Here is a 23,460-nt window from a genome sequence, read left to right as displayed (position 1 = left end):
GGTTAGCCATGTCAACAGGCCGGTGACTGGTCAGAGTGATAGGGTTAGCCATGTCAACAGGCCGGTGACTGGTCAGCACAGTGGTTGGGTTAGCCATGTCAACAGGCCGGTGACTGGTCAGAGTGATAGGGTTAGCCATGTCAACAGGCCGGTGACTGGTCAGCACAGTGGTTGGGTTAGCCATGTCAACAGGCCGGTGACTGGTCAGCACAGTGGTTGGGTTAGCCATGTCAACAGGCCGGTGACTGGTCAGCACAGTGGTTGGGTTAGCCATGTCAACAGGCCGGTGACTGGTCAGAGTGATAGGGTTAGCCATGTCAACAGGCCGGTGACTGGTCAGAGTGATAGGGTTAGCCATGTCAACAGGCCGGTGACTGGTCAGAGTGACAGGGTTAGCCAAGTCAACAGGCTGGTGACTGGTCAGAGTGATAGGGTTAGCCAAGTCAACAGGCCGGTGACTGGTCAGAGTGATAGGGTTAGCCAAGTCAACAGGCCAGTGACTGGTCAGCACAGTGGTTGGGTATACTGACTGCTGATGTGAGCTACAGAACCTGCTGGCTGGCATAGAGCAGCTCTCCTCTCCAATAATTTGAGACTAGAGAGGCATAGTGTCTTAGGACCAATCTCTGCTGCCCGTTGGAATTGGGTAACGTCCCAAATGGCACCCTATACCCTAAATAGTACACCACATAGGGAATAGGGTGTCCGTTGGCACCACCAACCCAGACTGGCTTGGGCAACCAGCAGGTCACATGACAAGTCAGCTGGAGGAATTGTACACAGATACAGACAGTAAAGGGCAAACAGCAGGTCACATGACAAGACAGCTGGATTATTGGGATACAGACAGTAAAGGGCCAACAGCAGGTCACATGACAAGACAGCTGGAGTAATGGTACACAGATACAGACAGTAAAGGGCCAACAGCAGGTCACATGACAAGACAGCTGGAGTAATGGTACACAGATACAGACAGTAAAGGGCCAACAGCAGGTCACATGACAAGACAGCTGGAGTAATGGTGTCATACAGATGAAGACAATAAAAGGGCCCATATCGGTACATATTATTCACATGGAAACACTGGGACTTGGATATAGACATGTCATCGAGGCCCGTTGGACACAAACTAGGCCCATGTTTTAGAAAGGTCAATAAGGGCTGGAGCTCTCCACAAACTATGTGTTTCATGTCCTGAAAGTGCAACTGTGTGTATGATGTTTGATGCTTTAGGCCTGACCTGGTAGAGTTCCTCTAGGTTGTACTTGATGGAGGTGCTGTTCTGGATGGCTCCTACCGCATCCCTCAACTTCAGCCAGGTGTCCTCAGTGTAGTTGTCCGCTAGCTTTGGCCTGTCTGGGAACACACAACAGAGTCACGCCCACACCAAGGCACAGCAAAACGGTTCGACAGACCCAGCCTCTAGCTGGGTACCTCATTTAAATGAGGAGAAATTTAAAGTTAATTTGTAAACAGTTGACTATTGTTTGCATGTTCAACCATTTGTAAACATCTGGCACGGACAGAGTCAACAAATGTCAAAATTGTAATAGAACGCAAAAAACTATTTATTCTGCCAGAATGTCATTAGCTTGGTAAAGTTAGCTAGATGACAACCAGAGTTGAGCAATATTTCCAGGGTCAGGTTGTAACGGAATATTCTGTTGTTTTCATGCCATGGCTATCAATTGCTTCAAATATGTCACAAGCTAACTTGGTCTAAAAACTTCCTAGGCTACCCAGCTGGCCATCATGGACAACTTTCAAATATGAACTTTAGTTACGCTGCCAATTATGGAGAGTTACACGTTACATAAGTAGAGTTAACTAGTTAGCCAATTACTAACAGATAGTTGATAATCAGGAAAAACGGCTAAATAACGTGTAGCAAGCTAGCTAACGTTAACTAGCTATTCAGCACGCGTTACCTTTGAAATTTTTTATGACTAATTTCTTGGAGGCGCCAGTTTTGTTGGAGGCCAGGCCAGAAATCTTTGTCACTCCGTTGTTGTTGTGCTCCGTCAGAGCAGAGAAGTTGGCTTTCTTGTCCTGCCGTATGTCTTCTGCCATTATTAGATTAATGCAGAGGGCCGTTGTGAAGAGTTGTTAGCTAACGTTAGCGGCACTTCTACTCGTCCTCTCAAACGAGCCTAAAGTTGGATTATACAACTCTGACCCTGTTTCTTAATTCATTTACGACGCACCACTTAGTCCGATCCCTCAATTGAACAAAAGTAGATACCTAGACCAAAGCCATAAAACTCAGGGTAACTTTTGGATGAACCGAACAACTGAAAAATAGATTTCGTTGAAGTAAGCTAACGCGTTAGCTAGCCTAGTTTAGTTAGCGAAACAAATAATTTAGTATATCCACTGCGTCCCTCCCTGGCCCGTATTAAAATTAGGCAAATATTAAATGTTATATATTTCAGACTTCCATGTGTGAAACAAATTAAAAGCTATATTCAATCTCAAATTATCCATCATTATGCTACCGCTAGAGATGTAGCGCTAGCCACATAGCAAACATAACAAAATGGCTTCCTACACCCCTTGACCAGTGCATCTTGGGAGATTCACATTCTACCCGTGTGATGTTTGAAACGTCAACATTATTTTGACTTTTTTTAGTTTTTTACAAGAGTTCATCTTTAAAGGGTCCCAATTACATTTCCTATTCAATTACATTTCCTATTCAATTACTTCAGTGAAATTCATCGACTTTTGTCGATTTTGCATGATGTAAAAGGATGTTTAGGTACAAGCAATAACAAATAAAACTCTTATTCAAATGTAGACTCATCATGAAATATGATGGAATATGATCATGGAATAAATTGGTGTATAAATTGGTATAATATAAATTGGTGCAGGATTTGTGCATCGTAATTTTATCAGTTTACCCTGTTCTAAAAATTACCAAGATTAAAATGTATGATAGAGTACAGTATTCTAAATTTAGTTTCTAATTTTATACATGTTTAAACGGTTTCATTTTCTTGGACAGATGAGAAAGGTGTAATTGCAGCCCGCAATTCGGGGGATTCCTGCATGTGGGCATTCCTGCATCTTTAGGAACCCCTCTCTATACTTCTATTGGTCAATTTGTAATCGCATAGACAATCAGAGGAAATCTAGAATATCAAAAGTGTCATGCAAACATGAAGATGGTGTGCTTGAGGGGGTGTTCATGCAGGAAACAATGGGATGCTTGTGTGTGGGGGTGGCGTTCATGCAGCTATTAATGGGATGCTCGATGGGAGAAGTTCATGCAGTAACCAATGGGGTGCTCGAGGGGGGGGGGGGGGTGTTCATGCAGGTTTTAATGGAATGCTCAACGGGAGAAGTTCATGCAGTAACCAGTGAAATGCTTCAGGCGGGCGTGCCCACATGAAGGAATGCCCTGGATTGCAGGCCGCAATCACAGACTATTGAAACAGACCAAGCATATTTTTGTAGGCCTGGTACTCCACCAAGGTTCGAAGGACGAAGCCTATGTGGAAATGAATGGAGTTTTTGTAGGGTGTTTGGATAAACTGTGAAAATTAGGTCTGTGGTAAAACACAGGCTTATGAGATCTTGTACATTTTGTTCAATTTGATCATTTTCATCAGCTAATGTCATTTTTTTGTGAATTTTGAAGCATTTGTGTAATCAAAAGCACATAAAGGCTTTATAATTCATAAAGGTCATGTTAACTGACTGATATTATCTCACAAAACAAATAAGATCTCCTAAGCCTGTGTTAACCTCAGACCTTATTTCGGCATAGGAATGGCTGAAGGAACCACAGGTAACTCATTTCCGTTTGTTAGGACAAGCTGGCAGGCTCTTTAGTCCCCAATCTGGTTTTAATGTCTGGGAGAATCTCAATTGCATACTCACGAGGAGGATGGTGGGAGGAGCTATAGGAGGATGGGCTCATTGTAATGTCTGGAATGGAGCCATTGAACGGGAGAAAACACATGGAAACTCCGTGTTTGACTCCGTTCCATTAACTCCATTCCAGCCATTACAATGAGCCCATCCTTCTATAGCTCCTCCCACCAACCAGGAACTCGGCGGAAAATCTGTCTCCCTCCAGCAGGTGCCGTTTTTTCGCCCACCAAGCAAGGAGTTTTTGTATGGAGGTCAAGGAGTGTTAGTCAACAAATTGGCCAACAAAAAAATGAATGCCTTATTTGCAACGTGAGGTTTATTTGATCGAATATAAGTTCCACTAATCCAAAGAAAGGATAGTTGGAAGCTAAACAGCCCGCACTGCCTCTTTGTGGACAACAACTCCCATTTTGGGGCGGAAAGACATGCATTTTGTCAATATATGCATATATTGCCCCATTGCATTGTAAACAGGAAACACAACCTCCTCACGACCTTCTTCGATCTGAAAACGTAGCGGCAGCTCTCCCTAGCGGTTAGCAAGCAGTTAGCAGCGACGGGAGTGGAGAGATTGAGAAGTGAAAAGACAGGAAGGCCGTGGTACATCGGCGTCTTCTATACTAGATCTGCAGTGGCTCCGGCCGGGGTATGACAGCTTCTAGCTATCGTCTTTGTATGGACATGTAAATAGCTGTTTTTGAAAGGTTTGTACAGTAAACAGCAGCACCGATTTACCAATAATGACAGCCTGAGTCATTGCTTAGTAGCTTGTTTCATACAGCCAGTCAGCTAGCTAGCTGGCTGCTAAAACTGGTTAACATTAGCTGGAGAGCTTACTTTACTTCAGTCATTGCTCTACTTCCGCAACGGATAGTCAATATTTGCATGATGTTGCTAGGTAATTAACTGCCCCATTTTTGGCTCTGGGTTTGCTAATCAAAGTGCCACACAATTTCTCTAGAAATGATGGTATACAGAAGGTTTGTTGCCAGCTAGGCTAGCTAGCATGATGGCTAACTGTCAAGTGATAATTGCTAGAAGTCTCTAGTTGTACCATTATTGCGGTATCCTCCTAGCTAACTAGTTAGGCCCTAGAGTTTTTCCACGTCCGTTCACGTGATCAGGAAAAGTTCCTGGTCCTACTGATTCCACACTAGCCTTGGAGTTGGGACTCTCAGTGAGAGTTTGTAAAATATTATTGGAAAGGCTGTTTCTTTGCACTTACAGGATCCCAATTGTCCACCCTTCTCCCAAAGTGTGCGTGGATTTAAAAGCATTGGCATTAGGACATTTCCACCATTGTTACAGAAATAACCTGTAAGTGTGCAAGTGCACACTTTGGGAAAAGGTGGAGAATCGGGACCCACTCACAGTGTGTTGACCTGATCTCCTCCTCTCTAGCAGTAGATGTCTGTGTTGACCTGCTCTCCTCCTCTCTTGCAGTAGATGTCTGTGTTGACCTGATCTCCTCTCTGCAGTAGATGTCTGTGTTGACCTGATCTCCTCCTCTCTTGCAGGAGGTGTCTGTGTTGACCTGCTCTCCTCTCTTGCAGGAGGTGTCTGTGTTGACCTGATCTCCTCTCTTGCAGTAGATGTCTGTGTTGACCTGATCTCCTCTCTTGCAGGAGGTGTCTGTGTTGACCTGATCTCCTCCTCTCTTGCAGTAGATGTCTGTGTTGACCTGATCTCCTCCTCTCTTGCAGGAGGTGTCTGTGTTGACCTGATCTCCTCCTCTCTTGCAGTAGATGTCTGTGTTGACCTGATCTCCTCCTCTCTTGCAGTAGATGTCTGTGTTGACCTGATCTCCTCCTCTCTTGCAGTAGATGTCTGTGTTGACCTGCTCTCCTCCTCTTGCAGTAGATGTCTGTGTTGACCTAATCTCCTCCTCTCTTGCAGTAGATGTCTGTATTGACCTGATCTCCTCCTCTCTTGCAGGAGGTGTCTGTGTTGACCTGATCTCCTCTCTTGCAGGAGGTGTCTGTGTTGACCTGATCTCCTCTCTTGCAGTAGATGTCTGTGTTGACCTGATCTCCTCCTCTCTTGCAGTAGATGTCTGTGTTGACCTGATCTCCTCCTCTCTTGCAGTAGATGTCTGTGTTGACCCGATCTCCTCTCTTGCAGTAGATGTCTGTGTTGACCTGCTCTCCTCCTCTCTTGCAGTAGATGTCTGTATTGACCTGATCTCCTCCTCTCTTGCAGTAGAAGTCTGTGTTGACCTGATCTCCTCCTCTCTTGCAGTAGATGTCTGTCTTGACCTGATCTCCTCCTCTCTTGCAGTAGATGTCTGTGTTGCCCTGATCTCCTCCTCTCTTGCAGTAGATGTCTGTGTTGACCTGATCTCCTCCTCTCTTGTAGTAGATGTCTGTCTTGACCTGATCTCCTCCTCTCTTGCAGTAGATGTCTGTCTTGACCTGATCTCCTCCTCTCTTGCAGTAGATGTCTGTGTTGCCCTGATCTCCTCCTCTTGCAGTAGATGTCTGTGTTGACCTGATCTCCTCCTCTCTTGCAGTAGATGTCTGTGTTGACCTGCTCTCCTCCTCTCTTGCAGGAGGTGTCTGTGTTGACCTGATCTCCTCCTCTCTTGTAGTAGATGTCTGTGTTGACCTGCTCTCCTCCTCTCTTGCAGTAGATGTCTGTGTTGACCTGCTCTCCTCCTCTCTTGCAGTAGATGTCTGTGTTGACCTGCTCTCCTCCTCTCTTGCAGTAGATGTCTGTGTTGACCTGATCTCCTCTCTTGCAGTAGATGTCTGTGTTGACCTGATCTCCTCCTCTCTTGCAGGAGGTGTCTGTGTTGACCTGATCTCCTCCTCTCTTGCAGGAGGTGTCTGTGTTGACCTGATCTCCTCTCTTGCAGTAGATGTCTGTGTTGACCTGATCTCCTCCTCTCTTGCAGTAGATGTCTGTGTTGACCTGATCTCCTCTCTTGCAGTAGATGTCTGTGTTGACCTGCTCTCCTCCTCTCTAGCAGTAGATGTCTGTGTTGACCTGATCTCCTCCTCTCTTGCAGGAGGTGTCTGTGTTGACCTGATCTCCTCTCTTGCAGTAGATGTCTGTGTTGACCTGATCTCCTCCTCTCTTGCAGTAGATGTCTGTATTGACCTGATCTCCTCTCTTGCAGTAGAAGTCTGTGTTGACCTGATCTCCTCCTCTCTAGCAGTAGGTGTCTGTGTTGACCTGCTCTCCTCCTCTCTTGCAGTAGATGTCTGTGTTGACCTGATCTCCTCCTCTCTTGCAGTAGGTGTCTGTGTTGACCTGCTCTCCTCCTCTCTTGCAGTAGATGTCTGTGTTGACCTGATCTCCTCCTCTCTTGCAGTAGATGTCTGTGTTGACCTGATCTCCTCCTCTCTTGTAGTAGATGTCTGTGTCGACCTGCTCTCCTCCTCTCTTGCAGTAGATGTCTGTGTTGACCTGATCTCCTCCTCTCTTGCAGGAGGTGTCTGTGTTGACCTGATCTCCTCTCTTGCAGTAGATGTCTGTGTTGACCTGATCTCCTCTCTTGCAGTAGATGTCTGTGTTGACCTGATCTCCTCTCTTGCAGTAGATGTCTGTGTTGACCTGCTCTCCTCCTCTCTAGCAGTAGATGTCTGTGTTGACCTGATCTCCTCCTCTCTTGCAGGAGGTGTCTGTGTTGACCTGATCTCCTCTCTTGCAGTAGATGTCTGTGTTGACCTGATCTCCTCCTCTCTTGCAGTAGATGTCTGTATTGACCTGATCTCCTCTCTTGCAGTAGAAGTCTGTGTTGACCTGATCTCCTCCTCTCTAGCAGTAGGTGTCTGTGTTGACCTGCTCTCCTCCTCTCTTGCAGTAGATGTCTGTGTTGACCTGATCTCCTCCTCTCTTGCAGTAGGTGTCTGTGTTGACCTGCTCTCCTCCTCTCTTGCAGTAGATGTCTGTGTTGACCTGATCTCCTCCTCTCTTGCAGTAGATGTCTGTGTTGGCCTGATCTCCCCTCTCTGCAGTAGATGTCTGTGTTGACCTGATCTCCTCCTCTCTAGCAGTAGGTGTCTGTGTTGACCTGCTCTCCTCCTCTCTTGCAGTAGATGTCTGTGTTGACCTGATCTCCTCCTCTCTTGCAGTAGATGTCTGTGTTGACCTGATCTCCTCCTCTCTTGTAGTAGATGTCTGTGTCGACCTGCTCTCCTCCTCTCTTGCAGTAGATGTCTGTGTTGACCTGATCTCCTCCTCTCTTGCAGGAGGTGTCTGTGTTGACCTGATCTCCTCTCTTGCAGTAGATGTCTGTGTTGACCTGATCTCCTCTTGCAGTAGATGTCTGTGTTGACCTGCTCTCCTCCTCTCTTGCAGTAGATGTCTGTGTTGACCTGATCTCCCCCTCTCTTGCAGTAGATGTCTGTGTTGACCTGCTCTCCTCCTCTCTTGCAGTAGATGTCTGTGTTGACCTGATCTCCCCTCTCTAGCAGTAGATGTCTGTGTTGACCTGATCTCCTCTCTTGCAGTAGATGTCTGTGTTGACCTGATCTCCTCCTCTCTTGCAGTAGATGTCTGTATTGACCTGATCTCCTCCTCTCTTGCAGTAGATGTCTGTATTGACCTGCTCTCCTCCTCTCTTGCAGTAGATGTCTGTGTTGACCTGATCTCCTCCTCTCTAGCAGTAGATGTCTGTGTTGACCTGATCTCCTCTCTTGCAGTAGATGTCTGTGTTGACCTGATCTCCTCTCTTGCAGTAGATGTCTGTGTTGACCTGATCTCCTCTCTTGCAGTAGATGTCTGTGTTGACCTGATCTCCTCCTCTCTTGCAGTAGATGTCTGTATTGACCTGATCTCCTCTCTTGCAGTAGATGTCTGTGTTGACCTGATCTCCTCCTCTCTAGCAGTAGATGTCTGTGTTGACCTGATCTCCTCCTCTCTTGCAGTAGATGTCTGTGTTGACCTGCTCTCCTCCTCTCTTGCAGTAGAAGTCTGTGTTGACCTGATCTCCTCCTCTCTTGCAGGAGATGTCTGTGTTGACCTGATCTCCTCCTCTCTTGCAGGAGATGTCTGTGTTGACCTGATCTCCTCCTCTCTTGCAGGAGATGTCTGTGTTGACCTGATCTCCTCCTCTCTAGCAGTAGATGTCTGTGTTGACCTGATCTCCTCTCTTGCAGTAGATGTCTGTGTTGACCTGCTCTCCTCCTCTCTTGCAGTAGATGTCTGTGTTGACCTGATCTCCTCCTCTCTTGCAGTAGATGTCTGTGTTGACCTGATCTCCTCCTCTCTTGCAGTAGATGTCTGTGTTGACCTGATCTCCTCTCTTGCAGTAGATGTCTGTGTTGACCTGATCTCCTCCTCTCTTGCAGTAGATGTCTGTGTTGACCTGATCTCCTCCTCTCTTGCAGTAGATGTCTGTGTTGACCTGATCTCCTCCTCTCTTGCAGTAGATGTCTGTGTTGACCTGATCTCCTCCTCTCTTGCAGTAGATGTCTGTGTTGACCTGATCTCCTCCTCTCTTGCAGTAGATGTCTGTGTTGACCTGCTCTCCTCTCTAGCAGTAGATGTCTGTGTTGACCTGCTCTCCTCCTCTCTAGCAGTAGATGTCTGTGTTGACCTGCTCTCCTCTCTTGCAGTAGATGTGCGCTGTGCCTTCGAGATGAGTGTGAAGGCATTTGCGCTGGTCCCTGCCGTGGAGCGGAGCTCCTGATGGGAGACAAGGCCCGCATCAACATTGAGTGCATCGAGTGCTGCGGCAAGCACCTGTACGTGGGCACCAACGACTGCTTCATACATCACTTCCTGCTAGAGGAGCACGCCACGACCAAGGGGATGCTATCCTACACCGTCCAGAAGCTGCTGTTCAAGTACCTGGGCCTGAAAAAGCCCGTGGAGGCCCTGAAGGCCGCGTCAGCATTAGAACGCATCATTGTGCTCTGTGATGCTACAGTTAGTGTTATTGACATGATCACCTTAGAACCCGTGCCTTCGGGCGGGGCCAAGATCAAGGGCGTGGCCGCGTTCTGCGTCAACGAGAACCCGGTGACCGGGGACCCGTTCTGCGTGGAGATCGGGGTGCTCTCGGCCCGGCGGCGCACCGTACAGATATACATGGTTTACGAGGACAGGGTGCAGCTGGTGAAAGAGGTCAACACGCCGGAGCAGCCGTGTGCGGTCAGTCTGGACGGTTACTTCCTGTGCCTGGCCCTCTCCACGCAGTACATGATCCTTAACTACAGCACAGGGGCCGCGCAGGACCTGTTCCCCATGACAGCGAGGAGAGGAAGCCCATAGTCAAGAGGATCGGCAGGGAGGAGTTCCTCTTGGCTGCCCCTGGTGGCCTGGGTGAGTCATTACAACAGCAGCTGTATTGTTCATCAGTAGATCTTATTACTAACATATCACTAGTGAAGTATTCTGTCTCTGTCTCTCTCAGGTATGTTTGCCAATGCAGAGGGTATATCCCAGCGTGCTCCAGTGAACTGGTCAGAGAGTGTGATGGGAGCGGCTGTGTGTTTTCCCTATGTGGTGGCGCTAGACGAGGGCTTCGTCACCATCCACAGTATGCTGGACCAGCAGCTCAAACAGACCCTCTCCTTCAGAGACGGACACATCCTACAGGACTTTGAAGGTGCCAACATGGCTCCCCACACTAGTCTAAATGTCTAGCCTTGTTGGCTTCCCTCAGTAGACCTATGTCTACAGTATCTATGGCTGGAAAGATGGTGTCCCTGACCTGTCTGTGTCCCTGACCTGTCTGTGTCCCTGACCTGTCTGTGTCCCTGACCTGTCTGTGTCCTTGACCTGTGTCCCTAACCCTGACCTGTCTGTGTCCCTGACCTGTCTGTGTCCTTGACCTGTGTGTCCCTAACCCTGACCTGTCTGTGTCCCTGACCTGTCTGTGTCCCTGACCTGTCTGTGTCCCTGACCTGTCTGTGTCCCTAACCCTGATCTGTCTGTGTCCCTGACCTGTCTGTGTCCCTAACCCTGACCTGTCTGTGTCCCTGACCTGTCTGTGTCCCTGACCTGTCTGTGTCCCTAACCCTGACCTGTCTGTGTCCCTAACCCTGACCTGTCTGTGTCCCTGACCTGTCTGTGTCCCTGACCTGTCTGTGTCCCTAAACCTAACTGTGACCAGTCCCTGTCGGTGGTTTGTAGGTAAGCTGGTTCTGGCCTCCTCTAAAGTTGTGTATGTTCTGGTGCCCCTACCCCTGTCCCTAACTGTGTCCCTGTCTCTGTTCCTAACTGTGTTCCTAACTGTGTCCCTGTCTCTGTTCCTAACTGTGTCCCTGTCTCTGTTCCTAACTGTGTCCCTGTCTCTGTTCCTAACTGTGTCCCTGTCTCTGTTCCTAACTGTGTCCCTGTCTCTGTTCCTAACTGTGTCCCTGTCTCTGTCCCTACCTGTGTCCCTGTCTCTGTCCCTACCTGTGTCCCTGTCTCTGTCCCTACCTGTGTCCCTGTCTCTGTCCCTACCTGTGTCCCTGTCTCTGTCCCTACCTGTGTCCCTGTCTCTGTTCCTAACTGTGTCCCTGTCTCTGTTCCTAACTGTGTCCCTGTCTCTGTTCCTAACTGTGTCCCTGTCTCTGTTCCTAACTGTGTCCCTGTCTCTGTTCCTAACTGTGTCCCTGTCTCTGTTCCTAACTGTGTCCCTGTCTCTGTTCCTAACTGTGTCCCTGTCTCTGTCCCTAACTGTGTCCCTGTCTCTGTTCCTAACTGTCTCTGTCCCTAACTGTGTCCCTGTCTCTGTCCCTAACTGTGTCCCTGTCTCTGTCCCTAACTGTGTCCCTGTCTCTGTCCCTAACTGTCTCTGTCCCTAACTGTGTCCCTGTCTCTGTCCCTAACTGTCTCTGTCCCTAACTGTGTCCCTGTCTCTGTCCCTAACTGTGTCCCTGTCTCTGTCCCTAACTGTCTCTGTCCCTAACTGTGTCCCTGTCTCTGTCCCTAACTGTGTCCCTGTCTCTGTCCCTAACTGTCTCTGTCCCTAACTGTGTCCCTGTCTCTGTCCCTAACTGTGTCCCTGTCTCTGTCCCTAACTGTGTCCCTGTCCCTGTCTCTGTCCCTAACTGTCTCTGTCCCTAACTGTGTCCCTGTCTCTGTCCCTACCTGTGTCCCTGTCTCTGTCCCTACCTGTGTCCCTGTCTCTGTCCCTACCTGTGTCCCTGTCTCTGTCCCTACCTGTGTCCCTGTCTCTGTCCCTACCTGTGTCCCTGTCTCTGTCCCTACCTGTGTCCCTGTCTCTGTTCCTAACTGTGTCCCTGTCTCTGTTCCTAACTGTGTCCCTGTCTCTGTCTCTGTCCCTGTCTCCGTCCCTGTCTCTGTCCCTGTCTCCGTCCCTGTCTCTGTCCCTAACTGTGTCCCTGTCTCTGTCCCTAACTGTGTCCCTGTCCCTGTCTCTGTCCCTAACTGTGTCCCTGTCTCTGTCCCTACCTGTGTCCCTGTCTCTGTCCCTACCTGTGTCCCTGTCTGTGTCCCTGTCTCTGTCCCTAACTGTGTCCCTGTCTCTGTCCCTAACTGTGTCCCTGTCCCTGTCTCTGTCCCTAACTGTGTCCCTGTCTCTGTCCCTACCTGTGTCCCTGTCTCTGTCCCTACCTGTGTCCCTGTCTCTGTCCCTACCTGTGTCCCTGTCTCTGTCCCTAACTGTGTCCCTGTCTCTGTCCCTAACTGTGTCCCTGTCTCTGTCCCTAACTGTCTCTGTCCCGAACTGTCTCTGTCCCTAACTGTCTCTGTCCATAACTGTGTCCCTGTCTCTGTCCCTAACTGTGTCCCTGTCTCTGTCCCTAACTGTCTCTGTCCCTAACTGTGTCCCTGTCTCTGTTCCTAACTGTCTCTGTCCTTAACTGTGTCCCTGTCCCCTGTCTCTGTTCCTAACTGTCTCTGTCCCTATAGGTAAGGTGGTTCTGGCCTCCACTAAGGCTGTGTACGTGCTGGTGCCCCTACCCCTGGAGAGACAGATTCAGGAGCTGCTAGCTGGACACAGAGTGGAGGAGGCCCTGGCTCTGACTGAGGGAGCCAGGAGGAGCATTCCCAAAGACAAGTTCCAGGTACAGACTGTCTGCCACAAATAGTGTTTCTGCTAGAGAGCTTGTCAATACTCTCCACAAGCAGGAAACAGATGATCAAAAGGCTGATTTCTAGGCCTCCCTAGTAGAGCAGTGGTCTAATGCAGCGCTGTGCCACTAGTAGAGCAGTGGTCTAATGCAGCGCTGTGCCACTAGTAGAGCAGTGGTCTAATGCAGCGCTGTGCCACTAGTAGAGCAGTGGTCTAATGCAGCGCTGTGCCACTAGTAGAGCAGTGGTCTAATGCAGCGCTGTGCCACTAGTAGAGCAGTGGTCTAATGCAGCGCTGTGCCACTAGTAGAGCAGTGGTCTAATGCAGCGCTGTGCCACTAGTAGAGCAGTGGTCTAATGCAGCGCTGTGTCACTAGTAGAGCAGTGGTCTAATGCAGCGCTGTGCCACTAGTAGAGCAGTGGTCTAAGGCAGCGCTAGCTGTGCCACTAGAGGAGCAGTGGTCTAAGGCAGCGCTGTGCCACTAGTGGAGCAGGGGTCTAAGGCAGCGCTGTGCCACTAGAGGAGCAGTGGTCTAAGGCAGCGCTGTGCCACTAGTAGAGCAGTGGTCTAAGGCAGCGCTGTGCCACTAGTAGAGCAGGGGTCTAAGGCAGCGCTGTGCCACTAGTAGAGCAGGGGTCTAAGGCAGCGCTGTGCCACTAGAGGAGCAGGGGTCTAATGCAGCGCTGTGCCACTAGAGGAGCAGTGGTCTAAGGCAGCGCTGTGCCACTAGTGGAGCAGGGTCTAAGGCAGCGCTGTGCCACTAGAGGAGCAGTGGTCTAAGGCAGCGCTGTGCCACTAGTAGAGCAGTGGTCTAAGGCAGCGCTGTGCCACTAGTAGAGCAGTGGTCTAAGGCAGCGCTAGCTGTGCCACTAGAGGAGCAGGGGTCTAAGGCAGCGCTAGCTGTGCCACTAGTAGAGCAGTGGTCTAAGGCAGCGCTGTGCCACTAGTAGAGCAGTGGTCTAAGGCAGCGCTAGCTGTGCCACTAGAGGAGCAGTGGTCTAATGCAGCGCTAGCTGTGCCACTAGTAGAGCAGGGGTCTAAGGCAGCGGTAGCTGTGCCACTAGTAGAGCAGGGGTCTAAGGCAGCGCTAGCTGTGCCACTAGTAGAGCAGGGGTCTAAGGCAGCGCTAGCTGTGCCACTAGTAGAGCAGGGGTCTAAGGCAGCGCTAGCTGTGCCACTAGTAGAGCAGGGGTCTAAGGCAGCGCTAGCTGTGCCACTAGTAGAGCAGGGGACTAAGGCAGCGCTGTGCCACTAGTAGAGCAGGGGTCTAAGGCAGCGCTGTGCCACTAGTAGAGCAGGGTCTAAGGCAGCGCTGTGCCACTAGTAGAGCAGGGGTCTAAGGCAGCGCTGTGCCACTAGTAGAGCAGTGGTCTAAGGCAGCGCTGTGCCACTAGTAGAGCAGTGGTCTAAGGCAGCGCTGTGCCGCTAGTGGATTAGTGGTCTAAGGCAGCGCTAGCTGTGCCACTAGTAGAGCAGGGGTCTAAGGCAGCGCTGTGCCACTAGTAGAGCAGTGGTCTAAGGCAGCGCTAGCTGTGCCACTAGTAGAGCATTGGTCTAAGGCAGCGCTGTGCCACTAGTAGAGCAGTGGTCTAAGGCAGCGCTAGCTGTGCCACTAGTAGAGCAGTGGTCTAAGGCAGCGCTGTGCCACTAGTGGAGCAGTGGTCTAAGGCAGCGCTGTGTCACTAGTAGAGCAGTGGTCTAAGGCAGCGCTGTGCCGCTAGTGGATTAGTGGTCTAAGGCAGCGCTGTGCCACTAGTAGAGCAGGGGTCTAAGGCAGCGCTGTGCCACTAGTAGAGCAGTGGTCTAAGGCAGCGCTAGCTGTGCCACTAGTAGAGCAGGGGTCTAAGGCAGCGCTGTGCCACTAGTAGAGCAGTGGTCTAAGGCAGCGCTGTGCCGCTAGTAGAGCAGTGGTCTAAGGCAGCGCTGTGCCGCTAGTGGATTAGTGGTCTAAGGCAGCGCTGTGCCACTAGTAGAGCAGGGGTCTAAGGCAGCGCTGTGCCACTAGTAGAGCAGTGGTCTAAGGCAGCGCTAGCTGTGCCACTAGTAGAGCAGGGTCTAAGGCAGCGCTGTGCCACTAGTAGAGCAGGGGTCTAAGGCAGCGCTGTGCCACTAGTAGAGCAGGGGTCTAAGGCAGCGCTGTGCCACTAGTAGAGCAGTGGTCTAAGGCAGCGCTGTGCCACTAGTAGAGCAGTGGTCTAAGGCAGCGCTGTGCCACTAGTAGAGCAGTGGTCTAAGGCAGCGCTAGCTGTGCCACTAGTAGAGCAGGGGTCTAAGGCAGCGCTGTGCCACTAGTAGAGCAGTGGTCTAAGGCAGCGCTGTGCCACTAGTAGAGCAGGGTCTAAGGCAGCGCTGTGCCACTAGTAGAGCAGTGGTCTAAGGCAGCGCTGTGCCACTAGTAGAGCAGTGGTCTAAGGCAGCGCTGTGCCACTAGTAGAGCAGTGGTCTAAGGCAGCGCTAGCTGTGCCACTAGTAGAGCAGGGGTCTAAGGCAGCGCTGTGCCACTAGTAGAGCAGTGGTCTAAGGCAGCGCTGTGCCACTAGTAGAGCAGGGGTCTAAGGCAGCGCTGTGCCACTAGTAGAGCAGTGGTCTAAGGCAGCGCTGTGCCACTAGTAGAGCAGTGGTCTAAGGCAGCGCTGTGCCACTAGTAGAGCAGTGGTCTAAGGCAGCGCTGTGCCACTAGTAGAGCAGTGGTCTAAGGCAGCGCTGTGCCACTAGTAGAGCAGTGGTCTAAGGCAGCGCTGTGCCACTAGTAGAGCAGTGGTCTAAGGCAGCGCTGTGCCACTAGTAGAGCAGGGGTCTAAGGCAGCGCTGTGCCACTAGTAGAGCAGTGGTCTAAGGCAGCGCTGTGCCACTAGTAGAGCAGGGGTCTAAGGCAGCGCTGTGCCACTAGTAGAGCAGTGGTCTAAGGCAGCGCTGTGCCACTAGTAGAGCAGGGGTCTAAGGCAGCGCTGTGCCACTAGTAGAGCAGTGGTCTAAGGCAGCGCTGTGCCACTAGTAGAGCAGTGGTCTAAGGCAGCACTGTGCCACTAGTAGAGCAGTGGTCTAAGGCAGCGCTGTGCCACTAGTAGAGCAGGGGTCTAAGGCAGCGCTAGCTGTGCCACTAGTAGAGCAGGGGTCTAAGGCAGCGCTGTGCCACTAGTAGAGCAGGGGTCTAAGGCAGCGCTGTGCCACTAGTAGAGCAGGGGTCTAAGGCAGCGCTGTGCCACTAGTAGAGCAGGGGTCTAAGGCAGCGCTGTGCCACTAGTAGAGCAGTGGTCTAAGGCAGCGCTGTGCCACTAGTGGATTAGTGGTCTAAGGCAGCGCTGTGCCGCTAGTGGATTAGTGGTCTAAGGCAGCGCTAGCTGTGCCACTAGTAGAGCAGGGGTCTAAGGCAGCGCTGTGCCACTAGTAGAGCAGTGGTCTAAGGCAGCGCTGTGCCACTAGTGGATTAGTGGTCTAATGCAGCGCTGTGCCGCTAGTGGATTAGTGGTCTAAGGCAGCGCTAGCTGTGCCACTAGTAGAGCAGGGGTCTAAGGCAGCGCTGTGCCACTAGTAGAGCAGGGGTCTAAGGCAGCGCTGTGCCACTAGTAGAGCAGTGGTCTAAGGCAGCGCTGTGCCACTAGTAGAGCAGTGGTCTAAGGCAGCGCTGTGCCACTAGTAGAGCAGTGGTCTAAGGCAGCGCTGTGCCACTAGTAGAGCAGTGGTCTAAGGCAGCGCTGTGCCACTAGTAGAGCAGGGGTCTAAGGCAGCGCTGTGCCACTAGTGGGGCAGGGGTCTAAGGCAGCGCTGTGCCACTAGTAGAGCAGTGGTCTAAGGCAGCGCTGTGCCGCTAGTGGATTAGTGGTCTAAGGCAGCGCTGTGCCACTAGTAGAGCAGGGGTCTAAGGCAGCGCTGTGCCGCTAGTGGACTAGTGGTCTAAGGTGGCTCATTTAACTGGGGTGATTGTATCCTTATGAAATGTAAAATATAGAATAAGAGGGATGAGATGTGATGCATCGTTACCTTTCTCTTCCATTACACCCCCCCGTTCTCAGATATTGCACAAAAGAATCCTCCAGCAAGCAGGTTTCATACAGTTCGGACGGCTTCAGTTTCCCGGCGAAAGAACACTTCCTGACAGGTCAGTTGGACGTCCGGGAGTTGATCTCCCTCTACCCTCTCCTCCTCCCGGCCTCCTCCTCCTTCGCCCGCTGCCACCCGCCGCTCCACGGGTTCGCCGACCTCAACCACCTGGCGCAGGGGGACCAGGACAAGGTCCAGAGGTGCAAGAGGTAAGAGACGTGGTCCTCTGGAGCTCAGTTGGCAGAGTAGGATGATTGCAACCACCATAATAGTCTGGTTTGATTCCCAGGACCATCTGTACGTACAATACAGAATAAAGTGGCTGCTAAATGGCTATTATTATTATTGTTATTGTTATTATTGTTATTGATATTATTATAGTTATTATTATTATTGTTATTATTATAGTTATTATTATTATAGTTTATTATTATTGTTGTTTATTATTGTTATTATTATTATTATTGTTATTGTTATTATAGGTTCCTCATCACGTACCTGGGTGAGGTGCGAAGCACGGATGGGGCTAACGGCTGCCGGGAGGACGTGGACACGGCTCTGTTGAAGCTGTACGCTGAGCAGGACCACGAGAGTCTTCTGGACCTGCTGGCCTCCCCCAACGCCTGTTTACTGGCAGACAGCGCCCCCTGGCTAGAGAAACACCACAAGTGGGTACTGCAGCTAGCCTAGCGGGTACTGCAGCTAGCCTAGCGGGTACTGCAGCTAGCCTAGCGGGCACGGCAGCTAGCCTAGCCTGGCGGGTACGGCAGCTAGCCTAGCGGGTACGGCAGCTAGCCTTGCCTGGCGGGTCCGGCAGCTAGCCTTGCCTGGCGGGTACGGCAGCTAGCCTTGCCTGGCGGGTACGGCAGCTAGCCTTGCCTGGCGGGTACGGCAGCTAGCCTTGCCTGGCGGGTACGGCAGCTAGCCTTGCCTGGCGGGTACGGCAGCTAGCCTAGCGGGCACGGCAGCTAACCTAGCCTAGCGGGTACGACAGCTAGCCTTGCCTGGCGGGTACGGCAGCTAGCCTTGCCTGGCGGGTACGGCAGCTAGCCTTGCCTGGCGGGTACGGCAGCTAGCCTTGCCTAGCGGGTACGGCAGCTAGCCTAGCCCAGCCGGTACGGTAGCTAGCCTAGCCCAGACGGTACGGCAGCTAGCCAAGCCTAGTCTAGTGGGCACTACTATAGTTAGCCTTCTGGGCACTAAGATATTTCGTTCAAAGTAGCCTGCTATGCTATTGCCTTTAAAGTGTGTAATGAGTGTGTTTTTTATGTTGGTTTACCTTTCCCTGAACATCAGGTATTTTGCACTTGGCCTCCTCTACCATTATAACGGACAGGATTCAGCTGCTCTACAGGTAAACATGCTACTACTGTACACTACCTTAGTATGAACACGGTGACTGTACCACCATGGCTCTTTATATGGCAAATAAATCTTATCAAATATGGCCACATCTTAAACAAATGCGTTTTGAGCACCTAGGATGAAAAGCCCTATAAATCCAATCCATTATCTTGATTATTAATTGAATATGAATAATGAAATGACCATGGGGTTGTAAGATGCCTCTCTCCTCCTGTAGTTGTGGGTGCGGGTGGTGAACGGGGACCTTCAGGACTCTACCAGGTCTGACCTGTATGAGTACATTGTGGACTTCCTGGGTTTCTGTTCCAACCCGGACCTGGTGTGGAAATATGCGGACTGGGCCCTGCAGAGAGACCAGACGGTACGTTTCTGTCTGCGTTTACAAATGGCACCTTAATCCCTATATTGTATACTACTTTAGACCAGGGCCCTATATTGTATACTACTTTTGACCAGGGCCCTATATTGTATACTACTTTTGACCAGGGCCCTATATTGCATACTACTTTAGACCAGGGCCCTATATTGTGTACTACTTTTGACCAGGGCCCTATATTGTGTACTACTTTTGACCAGGGCCCTATATTGTATACGACTTTAGACCAGGGCCCTATATTGTATACTACTTTTGACCAGGGCCCTATATTGCGTTCTACTTTTGACCAGGGCCCTATATTGTATACTACTTTTGACCAGGGCCCTATATTGTGTACTACTTTTGACCAGGGCCCTATATTGTGTACTACTTTTGACCAGGGCCCTATATTCTAGCAGAAACTAAGTAATGATGTCGACTGCCGGCCATTTTGGAAATACCCGTAGGAGTAAAGAAGACTCTCGTTGTAATTCTACGGGTGTTTATCTGTGGTCTCTCTAGATAGGGGTGCAGATCTTCACCAGGAGGCCGGTGGGTCAGGACCAGGTTAAGGAGCAGAAGGACCAGGTGAACCCAGACGACGTCATCACGTACCTGGGGAAACACAGCCAGGCTCTGCTGCTCTACCTGGAACACCTGGTGCTGGGCCAACGGATACAGGTCAGCTCATACACAGGACTACAGAACATATTCCAGACTCCACGATTTACCTCCTTCAACTTCCCTGGTGCTTGGTCTTTACTGCTCTCTGTCTGTCTGTCTGTCTGTCTGGCTGTCTGGCTGTCTGGCTGTTTCTGTCTGGCTGTCTGTCTGTTTCTCTCTGTCTGTCTGTTTCTCTCTGTCTGTCTGTCTGTCTGGCTGTCTGTCGTCTGTCTGTCTGGCTGGCTGTCTGGCTGTCTCGCTGTCTGTCTCACCGTCTCTCTCTGCCTCTCTGTCTACTGTATGTAACTCTCTCTGCCTCTCTGTCTACTGTATGTAACTCTGTCTACTGTATGTAACTCTGTCTCTCTCTCTGCCTACTGTATGTAACTCTCTCTGTCTACTGTATGTAACTCTCTCTGTCTACTGTATGTAACTCTCTCTGTCTACTGTATGTAACTCTCTCTGTCTACTGTATGTAACTCTCTCTGTCTACTGTATGTAACTCTCTCTGCCTCTCTGTCTACTGTATGTAACTGTCTACTGTATGTAACTCTGTCTACTGTATGTAACTCTGTCTACTGTATGTAACTCTGTCTACTGTCTGTAACTCTCTCTGTCTACTGTCTGTAACTCTGTGTCTCTGTAGAGAGAGAAGCTCCACACCCACCTGGCAGTGCAGTACACAGACAGAGTCCTGTCTCTCCTGTCTCAGTCCCCCCCAGTGGACCAACAGGTGTCAGTAGCCCGGGACAAACTCCAGCTCCTCCTCAGGGAGTCCAGCCTGTACCGCGTCCAACTACTACTGGGTGAGCTGTCCGTTGTCAGTGTGTCCCAAATTACACCCTATTCCGTATCCAGTGCACAGGGCTCAGGTCAAAAGTAGTGCACTACATCAGGAATGGGGTGTAATTTTGGATGTGGCCAATGTTGTTGATTTCCACGTTTTTAAACAATATTTTAGTTTGATCTCGTCCAGTTGAAGTATTGTTACTGTTTAAACATGAGATAATACCAATACACTACATTTAGTTTCCTGGCCGAATAATGGGGTCCTCCAAAAAGGACAGAATGTCTATAACCTGCTATAACCCTGTTTTTATCCATGATGACGTAGTTATAACCTGCTATAACCCTGATTTTATCCATGACATGGTTATAACCTGCTATAACCCTGGCTTTATCCACGATGACGTAGTTATAACCTGCTATAGCCCTGGTTTTATCCATGACATGGTTATAACCTACTATAACCCTGGTTTTATCCATGACATGGTTATAACCTACTATAACCCTGGTTTTATCCACGATGACGTGGTTATAACCTGCTATAACCCTGGTTTTATCCACGATGACGTGGCTATAACCTGCTATAACCCTGGTTTTATCCACGATGACGTGGTTATAACCTGCTATAACCCTGGCTTTATCCATGACATGGTTATAACCTGCTATAACCCTGGCTTTATCCACGATGACGTGGTTATAACCTGCTATAACCCTGGTTTTATCCATGACATGGTTATAACCTGCCGTAACCTATGGCTCTGTCTCCCCCTCCCTCCCTCAGGTAAGATCCAGGAATGTGACCAGTTGTTTCTGGAGAGAGCCACGCTCCACGGGAAACTAGAGGAGCACGATAAGGCGTTCCACATCCTGGTGCACCAGCTCAAAGACTTCCCCGCTGCCGAGGCCTACTGTGTGTGGGGTTCCGCCTCCCGGGACCCGGCCTACCAGCAGAGCCTCTTCCACCTCCTCCTGGGGGTCTATCTGGACCGGGACCTTCCCAGTAGTAGCGGCAGCGGGGAGCTGGAGATGGCAGCGGTGGACCTGTTGAACCGTCACGGCGAGGTGTTCGACGCCGTGCGCGTGCTGGACCTGCTTCCTGAAGGCTGGTCCCTGCAGCTGCTTCGCCCGTTCCTCGGACGCGCCCTGCGGGGGAGTATGCACGCCTGCCGCACCTCCCAGGTTGCACTGGGGCTGGCGAGGTCAGAGAACCTGCAGCTGCAGCACGACAGGGTGAGATTGGAACGACGCGACACACACACAAAATCGAATCACTTTTTTTTTGGTCACATACACGTGTTCAGTAGATGTTATTGCGGGTGTAGTGAAATGCTTGTGTTTCTTGCTCCAACAGTGCAGTAATATCTACCCATTCGCAACAACACACACACACACACACACACACACACACACACACACACACACAACTCTGTATTATGTGTTTACGACAAAGCTCTCCTGATTTTAAATCTTTGTAATTGCTCCTACGTTCTGCTGAGTCGTGATGAAGGTGAGCTGTAACTGTGGCCTTGTTGTCGTGTCATCAGTTGAAGCAGAGGAGGAGCCCAGTCCTGGTATCACAGAAGAAGGGGTGTGTTCTGTGCCACAACACCTTCAGCGAGCCGGACTGTGTGTGTCTTCCGGGAGGCGTGCCCGTACACACACACTGTGCCGCCCAGAGGGTGGTACGAGACTCGCCCACCAGGAGACAACTAGCCAATAGCAACAACCACACATGAAGCCCCTTGACCACCATCACCACCCAAGCCTCGCCCAGAGCCAGTGTGACGGGAGGAGCCTAGCAGCAGCCTGGGCTGTGATTGGTTGCGTCTGGGGGGGGGTCACATCAGATGATGACTATGGGGGATAAAAGCACAGAGGTTACCATGGCTACCGTGGTCCAGCGTAGTGGGAGCAGTCCTGGAGCATACTCAGAAACACAGAGCAGACCATACTTCTCTACTGTGTGTGTGTGTGTGTGTTGTGTGTGTGTGTGTGTGTGTGTGTGTGTGTGTGTGTGTACGCTCGTCCATTTGTGAGTGAAGGAAGGAAGGTATTTCTTCCAGTGCCACCATTCATAAACAACAGGGAGACTGATGACCGACTGAGTTGTGAATGAAGTTCTACAACAAGAACTTAACTCCACATCCATCCATAATGACTTTAACATTGAAGTGAAACCTACAGTCTGTCCTGGTCCTCTGTTATGTCTGTCCTGGTCCTCTGTTATGTCTGTCCTAGTCTAGAGCTGAACCCCTCCTCTGCAATGTCTGTCCTGGTCTAGAGCTGAACCCCTCCTCTGCTATGTCTGTCCTGGTCTAGAGCTGAACCCCTCCTCTGTTATGTCTGTCCTGGTCCTCTGTTATGTCTGTCCTAGTCTAGAGCTGAACCCCTCCTCTGCTATGTCTGTCCTGGTCTAGACCTGAACCCCTCCTCTGTTATGTCTGTCCTGGTCTAGACCTGAACCCCTCCTCTGCTATGTCTGTCCTGGTCTAGACCTGAACCCCTCCTCTGTTATGTCTGTCCTGGTCTAGAGCTGAACCCCTCTGTTATGTCTGTCCTGGTCTAGAGCTGAACCCCTCCTCTGTTATGTCTGTCCTGGTCTAGAGCTGAACCCCTCCTCTGTTATGTCTGTCCTGGTCTAGAGCTGAACCCCTCCTCTGCTATGTCCTGGTCTGGTCTCCTCTGTTATGTCTGTCCTGAACCCCTCCTCTGCTATGTCCTGGTCCAGAGCTGAACCCCTCCTCTGCTATGTCCTGGTCTAGAGCTGAACCCCTCCTCTGTTATGTCTGTCCTGAACCCCTCCTCTGCTATGTCCTGGTCCAGTGCTGAACCCCTCCTCTGCTATGTCTGTCCTGGTCTAGAGCTGAATCCCTCCTCTGTTATGTCTGTCCTGGTCTAGAGCTGAACCCCTCCTCTGTTATGTCCTGGTCTAGAGCTGAACCCCTCCTCTGCTATGTCCTGGTCTAGAGCTGAACCCCTCCTCTGCTATGTCCTGTCCTGAACCCCTCCTCTGCTATGTCTGTCCTGGTCTAGTGCTGAACCCCTCCTCTGTTATGTCTGTCCTGGTCTAGAGCTGAACCCCCTCTGTTATGTCTGTCTGTCTATGTCCTCTGTTATGTCTGTCCTGGTCCAGTGCTGAACCCCTCCTCTGTTATGTCTGTCCTGGTCTAGAGCTGAACCCCTCCTCTGCTATGTCTGTCCTGGTCTAGAGCTGAACCCCTCCTCTGTTATGTCTGTCCTGGTCTAGAGCTGAACCCCTCCTCTGTTATGTCTGTCCTGGTCTAGAGCTGAACCCCTCCTCTGTTATGTCTGTCCTGGTCTAGAGCTGAACCCCTCCTCTGTTATGTCTGTCCTGGTCTAGAGCTGAACCCCTCCTCTGTTATGTCTGTCCTGGTCT

At 50.6% G+C, this 23,460-nt stretch overlaps 2 pseudogenes; one reads left to right on the top strand and one right to left on the bottom strand.

Annotated features, from left to right (window-relative positions):
• The window catches only part of LOC135536878 (cullin-4A-like), a 36,906-nt pseudogene extending 34,360 nt beyond the window's left edge, over nucleotides 1–2,546 (bottom strand).
• Nucleotides 2,547–4,378: 1,832 nt separating this feature from the next.
• LOC135536868 (transforming growth factor-beta receptor-associated protein 1 homolog) lies at nucleotides 4,379–22,730 on the top strand (annotated as a pseudogene).
• The last annotated feature ends 730 nt before the right edge of the window (nucleotides 22,731–23,460 follow it).

Source organism: Oncorhynchus masou, unplaced genomic scaffold (assembly GCF_036934945.1).
Source record: "Oncorhynchus masou masou isolate Uvic2021 unplaced genomic scaffold, UVic_Omas_1.1 unplaced_scaffold_674, whole genome shotgun sequence".
Taxonomy (NCBI): domain Eukaryota; kingdom Metazoa; phylum Chordata; class Actinopteri; order Salmoniformes; family Salmonidae; genus Oncorhynchus; species Oncorhynchus masou.
The sequence above is the reverse complement of the archived record's forward strand: the minus strand, read 5'-3'. Positions and strand labels throughout refer to the sequence as shown.